Source organism: Thunnus maccoyii, chromosome 21, assembly GCF_910596095.1.
Source record: "Thunnus maccoyii chromosome 21, fThuMac1.1, whole genome shotgun sequence".
Classification (NCBI taxonomy): domain Eukaryota; kingdom Metazoa; phylum Chordata; class Actinopteri; order Scombriformes; family Scombridae; genus Thunnus; species Thunnus maccoyii.
The window spans coordinates 4,963,227-4,971,252 of record NC_056553.1 but is presented as its reverse complement, the minus strand read 5'-3'; the positions used below and the strand labels follow the sequence as shown (position 1 = coordinate 4,971,252).

At 38.2% G+C, this 8,026-nt stretch overlaps 1 long non-coding RNA gene across 1 annotated transcript; it reads left to right on the top strand.

Moving 5' to 3' along the window:
- Positions 1-5,315: 5,315 nt before the first annotated feature.
- Positions 5,316-8,017, top strand: LOC121888614. Its single transcript, XR_006093290.1, has 4 exons — positions 5,316-5,609; positions 6,302-6,426; positions 7,638-7,694; positions 7,859-8,017. It is a non-coding gene; the product is annotated as an uncharacterized LOC121888614 (long non-coding RNA).
- Positions 8,018-8,026: the final 9 nt, after the last annotated feature.

Here is an 8,026-nt window from a genome sequence, read left to right as displayed (position 1 = left end):
TTCCACTTATGAAATTGTCACATATTTTGTATCAGTGTGTTCCAGCTCTTCATTGAAGCTCAGTGAACTTGATGAAATATTCAAAGCCAAAACCATGTTTCTTGCTACAGCTATCCATCAAATTGAGATATTCTAAATGTCTTGTGCATCATTTTTATAAACATTTCCCTAAAAATCACCCAGACATGTTTGATATCTTTGGGATCTCCGGTATAATTTAAAAGGGACCTAACATGCTTTTTGTGATTTTCTGCCATTTATATTCTGTTATAATGCCGGATGTTAAACATTGCTTTTTCTTTTGCAAAATTACCTCTACTTCCCCATCAAACAGCACATGCCCACGAACAGCCATCTGTTTCATAGCCTTTGTCACTAAGGTTGCTGGAAAGGACTAGACCAGTGACAGTTAAATTTTGGCATCAAAAATGAAATTTGGCATTGAAAACAAAACCTGAACTGAAAAAGGAAACAAAGGCATTGAAACACTGGTATAAGAAAAAGTTGTATTGGCACTGAAACAAGTTTCACTGTTTTTCAGTGTCAATCTTTAGATTTCTCCTTCATGTCTTTTTTCAGTGATGTTTTTTCTGTTTTTTTGTTTTATGCTGTCAGGTTTTTTTTCAGCATCACTTGTTTTCAGTTTCAACTTTCTGTTACCATTTTGAGAGAGAGAAGAGGGGTTTGAGGGAGAGATTACATTCCCAGTATGCCTCGCCGTCTGACAAAGATAGCCAAAGGCAATGACAGAGATTTTTGGCCAGACTGTTGTAATCTTCGCTCTAGGACTGTTAATATGTCACTTTGTTAAGTTTTAATATTTTTCAAGTAAGAAAGTAACCATTTAGATTCCCAATATATGGTCAGTTTATCAGTTACGCCTGTTTTCGGAGCTGCTGACCAGGTGAGATCAAAGTCATCTCAGCAGTTATCAGCTGGACTCCTGAGATGATCTGCCAGTCAACGTCCATTGTCATCCCGAGGAGCACATGACTCGATGAACTGATCTGTGCAGCTCTTTGGTAATTTACTGCTGGCTCTGAAGTCTCTGTAGCATTATGATTTATGATGTAATTCCTTTTGGAAGATAAACGTTGGTCTCATAGATGAAATCTTACACTTGTAGCTGCCACATTAGTTTGTCTGAATGTAAAGTGAAGCTTCATGTTTTTACTGGACAGAACAACAGATCTGCCTCTGGGGCTCATTATGTACAAATATCACCACATTTCAATAAATATAAATGTTATAAATGAATTAAAATGAACAGATCAGTCTAAATTGAATTTTATTTTATTTTATTAATCTACATAGCATAGTTACACTGCATCTCTTGGTCAATGAGGTTATTTTTTGTGAGAAAAAAAGTGTTAGTGGAGCTTTGAGTTGAGATTTCGTCACAGTACAGTCAGGTAGGTGTGTTGAGGGTTTGGCAAGTTTGACTCAGGAGTACAAATTTCCGAGGATGGGAGGAGGACGCTTAATGATTTAGATGAGCGATTCAATGCACCAAGGTTAAATACTTTTTACACAAGTCCATGGTTAAATCTTTTTTTATTTGAATGAATAAAATTATTTGAATCAATAAAATTATCCAGTAATTCATTGGACAAAAGGCACAGATTGAAGGTGAGTCTGAAAAAATAACCAAAACTTTGTTGAAAAAGAAATGTTTTTTCCACTTTCTTATTCTCCTGTTAATCTTCTTGTGACCCCTCAAATTTATCTAGCGACCCTTTGCGGAGGTCCTGACCCACAGATTGGGAGCTGCATAATTAGAGGAATATAAAGAGAGCAACAATGATTAAAATGAGGAACTGGGGATTCTGGAGTCTTTAAGAAATTGGACAAAGCAGCAAAAGATGAAAGATCTGGACCTCATGTACAATTAATTGACTTAATCTGTGAAAGCAGACTACTCCTGTGACTGTTTCTTAATCAGAGTCAGCAAATGTGCTCCAGAGCCAATCTCGCCAAACAATTTAACCAACAAAAAATTTAAATCAGGTATAATTTGATTCAGGCTTGTTTTGATTATCAGCTGCACTTTTTCTGCTGGTTAAATGAAGAGTGTCTTGCCATGAATCATTCAAGTTGTGTTATGTAAGATAGAAATTACCATTATTATATCCTTTCAGCAGTGCATTTGATAAAAGTAAAGCTTTCAAAATCATGCAAACACTTCGACACTTTTTTGGGTAAGAGAACTTGGAAAAGTTTTCTTTGAGCGGGAGGTGAAGGGTTCGTTGAAGTTGTTATATATATCTGCAGGAGGTTGACTGGATTGTTGGCAAATGCAACTGATTCAGTGATTACTTCACTGGGAGCTGAAGTGTCTAGATGTCAAAGCTCATTTTCTTCTTCCAAACTACCAGTTTTGGAATAAAAACCTTGTGGGCACTGGAGCTGCAAACCATTTCAAAGCTCATAACATTAAGAAATAATTGGACATGAGATTATAACCAATCAGTCCAATCAATACACTGTTCACTGTATAGAGACTAATTACACTTTCATCACGAGTGATGGCGAGTCATTATAAACTCATACACTGCAGCTAAACATTATTCAAACCAATAACTATATTCTAAGGAGGACATAACATGCACATTTCCAGGTCTCTATTTTTATTCTTGGACACTACTGGAATATCTTCACATGATTTACAGTTCAAAAACCTCCTTATTTATCTTATACTGGTCCCTCAGTTCATCATCTGTATGAAACAGGCAGGTTTAGCTCCTGTCTCTTTAAGGCCCCCTTCCCAATGAGTCCACTCTGTTCTGACTGGTCCTCTGGGAGCTGCCCCTCGGTGTGTACAAGTATCAACCAGGACGGCTGCTTGTTGCAGTTGCTCTCACTCTTTTTGCACTTTTTCCTAAATATCCCTTTCTATCTTCTTAATTTTAGCTTAGCTAAGTAACTAGTTAGGTTTCTAAGTGGTGCCCTTCTGTAACCATGTGGTTTAGTTTTGATCACTTTTCTGGTGTTTGGCGTATTTTTTTCTGAGCGTCATGCCACCAGTGCACAACAACTCCGTGGCTCTGTTGTTTACTGACGGGATCAGCTGATAACTGGCCAAACTCACCAAATCCCAAGGAACTTAGTTTTGATGATGATGGGGTAAAGGAAGGAGGTCAAGACAGCAGAAGGCAGAGAGAGAAGGAGATAGATGGCTAGAAATGTTATCAAAATGCATTTTAATGCTGAAACTATCTTAAAATATTGCATTTTCTACTGAGAATAAAAGGAATGTCAGGCTTTTTTTGTTTTTGTTTTTGCAGATAGAAACTTTAGTCACATGATGTGGATACAGGCCAATAGAAAAGAATCGGCCAAAAACTACCTGGGCATCTCACAATCTTGAAAGCTAACTGCTGGACATCCATGAAATTTGCTTTTATTGTTTTATTGTGCTGGTTTAATGGTGCATTTGGTCAGTCCTCGTAAAGTTGTAAATGTATCATTTAACCAAATTGTGTATATGAGGTGATGGCGTTCGGGTGCACTAGTTGGAAAGTAAAAGTTGGGGCCAATCGGATCCAAGGCAGCCTTTCAATTTTTCTTTCTTGATGCAGGTGGTTTGATCAACCTGCAGGAGTTTCTGAAGGTTTGTGTAATGAGCTTGTCTGCAACAGAAGAAATAAATTCATGACAAGTAAAAACAAGTCCGAACTATCTCCCGACATCTTTACTGAAGAAACGGAACGAATGAATCATTAGTTAAGCTGCCAATTACTGCTTTCAAGGATGATAAAAACCTCAAAAAGACTAAGACAGTCTGAAAAATACTTACGCACTCAAGAGCCCGACAGGAGCAACTGCGAGTGTGTAACTGAATATATTTACAAGGGAAAAAGCCTTAAAGGACAAGGACTCTCTTCATCTTGGAGAAATAATTTCTTGGGGAAACTTTCCCAACAGGATGAGTGTGTTTTATTTTCAAAAGGTCTTTTTCAAAAAATAGGCGAAAAGGGGGGGGTTGTCTGATAATCAGCATAGTCTTATAATATGGGCCGATATGGTAACTGCACCTCCTCTAAAATCTGCTTTGTTTTCAGTCTTATCACACCTTTAGCATGTAGGAGGAGCCTCTCAATAGTTCCTGGAAGTTAGCAGCAAATACTAGCAGCAGCGCAGTAGAGTTGCAGCAGAATAGACTGTTCATGATGCACATTTAAAGGATAAGACATTTAAAGAATCAGATTGTGTATTATCAGCACATCTGAATCAAATCAACAGGTGCATTAAAGCATGTTGATTAAATTAGTAGATTTAAGGAGCGTTAACAGATTAGGCTAGGATACTGGATATAGTTAGCAACACATAACGTTAACCACCAGCAGCCTATTAATTGTAAATCCTGTTCTCTTAATACCATGTCATCCAATGTAATGGAATTAGAGAAAAAGGCTTCTAAATGTGTTTTTTTTTTTTTGCAGTTAAATATTAAATAAATAAAACACTGGGGTGTGTGATTGTAGAGTGGTGGGTGGAGGTGGTGAAATGAGGATATCCATTTTGGAGTAAACAAAACATAAATTAAGGGTTGAGTGTTTTTTAGATTGATGGCAAAGTGAGAGGGAAACTGGAGAACCTAAGTGAGATTGAAAACACAAGGTAAGTTTAAAAAAGGGCAAACACTTTGAGAAATTAATTATACTAAGCTAAATGAGTAATCATACTAAACACAGCGCATACATACTGTACTTTGGTTTTAATTATGAAATGAACTCGTTCACTGCTTCTCCCTCTCTCAGTGATTGTCTGATTTCTGTTGGATCTGCCTGGAGGAGTGAAAGAAGTACAACTAAATCAACAGGAGGCTCTGTCTCTCTGTTTCTCTGTAGCTACACGATATGAGCTCATCCAACAGCTAGCGGAGCAGTCCAAGGAGACGACTGTAGAGGTGTAATCACACACATGGCTGGTCACACACACTTACTTATACCTACAACATTTACCGTACGCACACACATACACCAAGAGGTGTTTGATGAAATAAAGAAATAAAGAAAAGATGCACTATTACACTCGCTTCAGGAGCCATGAACACAGTTATAAGGTAACAAACACAGAGCATATACTGAACATACACATTTCTAATAATTCAGAGCTGTCTGGAATTTCTAAAATTAAGGCACATGTTACAAAATGATCATTAAATGTTTGACTTCTCTTCTGTTTGTTAGTCGCAGCAGAAACTGATGGAGCAGCTGAGCAGAGCCTTCATTTGTCATAGGTCTCTTTCACCGCTGCATCAGAACAGAGTTAGCTGTATGCTCATTACAATAGCTAAAAGGTGTATAGAAACCAGGGCTTTGTGTTGTGTTTACGTCTTGCTACAGGAACGGTCGAGGCTGTACTGGTGTGTCTCTTATTCTTAAAAAAAAAAACAGGAGACGGAGACTGCCGGTATTAAATTCATCCCATCTTCTGTGTTTCTGTGAGTGCACCCAGGTGAAAGGCACTCCTCCAGAAAAACAGTTCATCGAGGGTTCATGGAGGACATTGTGAGCTGCTAAAGATGTGTGTTTAAGTGCTCTTACCCATACTGCTTCTTCCTGCAACAAGGCAGCACCCAGGAAAAGATATTTGAGCTCATGCAGGTAATCTAATACATATTTGAAATACATGTATCCTCTGCAAGGACGAGATGTAACAACCTTAATGCCCCTTAGAGGTGGGAGTGCTCATTAAACTCGGTGCACAGTGTGGCTGTCGTTAACATACCACGTTTAAACAAGTTATGTGGCACTAAATGATGATATAGCATAAATACCACAGTGATTGTGTGCTAGCTGTTTATCATGCAGATTAATATTTTTGATGCTCTACCAGCTCTTTGCAAGAACATTAAATGTAGCGCAGCAACAAGTCGAGTTCATTGCTTTTTTTTAAAGCAAATTTTCTTCTTTGTTCTCCTAACAAACAACTAATTTAACTTTGTGAAATTGCTAAGAAAACAAGGAGTATTTTTATTGTGTGTTTGTTAGATTAAAAACTCACATTTTCTAATAAGTTGGCTCCTTTCTGGTGACTCAAGGATTGAATTATAGTTTTTCTTAAATTATAAAAACAACAAAAAACATCTGCAAAAACATCCGAACCGCCAGAGGTCCATTTCATCTATTTTTCAGACATTTAAACAGGCTTAAGATTGGATGAAGTCTCCTGTCAGATAAGAATATTCAAAATATACTAAGCTCATGTCTTATCGACAGCGCCAGTTGAATATGAGTTGCAAATCTGAATTTCCAGTCTCTGCTTGAACGGATGAAAATGAGCACGTTGTCTTAAGTCCTCCCAGATGAACCTGGAAGGAGATGATGGTGGTGGAGGATCTGGTCCAGCAGAAGAAGCAGGACTTCCTGGCATCAGTGGCTCGTGGCTCCCATCGACTCCCCCTGAGCCTCCCCGCAGGAAGTACGAACAAACACACACACACTCCACACGTGCTTTCGTTGGCTTCTGTTAACAAATTGACTGTAGAAGAGATGCTGCCAGGGATAAATAAGACAAAGACAAACTACATTAAAACAAAATATCTGGTTAATGTGTTTGTTTCAGCTGCCCTGAGGCCTGTATTACAAAGAAAATTCAACATAGCCAGGATATCTTTTCATTAGTAGAAATAATTTCCAAATATATAAATATTATAAATAAAAGTAGGCTAAGGCTTAAAATATATGTAGGAATTATTATATATGACTTAACTATAGAGTGAGTATTTTTTGCTATTTAGGATGATGATGATGAAACCATTCTGAATATGTCACATAAAAAGTAACGCCAGACTGTTTCTGCTACCGAAGCAAAGAGTGGAAAAGTAGTTAATGACCGGTGACTGAAATGCATTAATAAACATCAGAGTCGATTAACAGTGTGTGGATGATTTTTCTAATAAATGACAAGCTTTCGTTTTGGTTTTCGGTTATCGTCACACAGGTGTCTCATGTTATTCTGAGCTGCAGTGATGGGATCAGAGTGTAAAATCATCCACGCTGTCAGCTGTCACCCCGGGGATGAAATAAACTAAACTGCACAATTAAAATGCAGCTAAAATCATCATTATGTGTTTAGTGTCGTAAACGATCTCTCTGTTTAATAGAAGCTCTGTTTTAAAACCAAATGTTCCAACTGACCTATAGAAATAAAGGTATATTGCTTGTTTGTCCATGTCAGGATCCTGTAGGAGTGATGACTCCTTTTTTTTTCCAGTGATCTGATTGGTCAGTGGTTGGGGTGTCGACAGGTTGTGATCCGATCCTCTGAAGTAGCTGTTCAGCATATGTTGCCATGGTGATGTACCATGAAGAAGTGACCATCATAACCCTTAAAACCCACAGAGTTAAACCTGAAGTTACCTCTTTAACCCCAAACCCTGCTTCATAGTCCAGGTCTCTGGAGGATCATGGGACTGGGAGAACCTGGGCTTTACCTTGTCTGACATAAACATAAACTCCTCTTGTCACATCGTACACTGAAACACTAACTGTTTCTCTCCTGCTACCTTTTTTGGTTCATGCCAAGCTAATGCTTCTCCTAAACCCGCACATAGTGACCTACTTCTGCATGATGTCATATTAATACATGACTACAGCTGCAGCTGACTTAGTTTGCTTGTTTGTGTTAAGACGGGGAGTCATCACTCCGTAGTGGAAGCAGGAGATCAAAAGGAGAGACTGTCACAGGTAACTCACAGAGATCTGCTTTTATCTTCATCCTAGACTTCTGGCATTTTGTGCAAATGCACAAGCTAAATCCTGTTTTATGTGTCTGTTAGATACAAAACAGACTTATGATAGTCACTCGAGTATTGGTTTTGTAATAACCTAACTTGAATTGAACTTTGCAGGATTATGCTGTCATCCAGTACCGTCGTAGACACAGGCCTCAGCGCGGATGAGATATGCTGAGTCTGCAAAATCTTAGAAGCAGCAGCAACACATCAGAGACCAGCAGGACATCTGGCAAATATTTGAATGCATGAAAAGCTTTATTACAAAAAGAAATGTACAAAAGG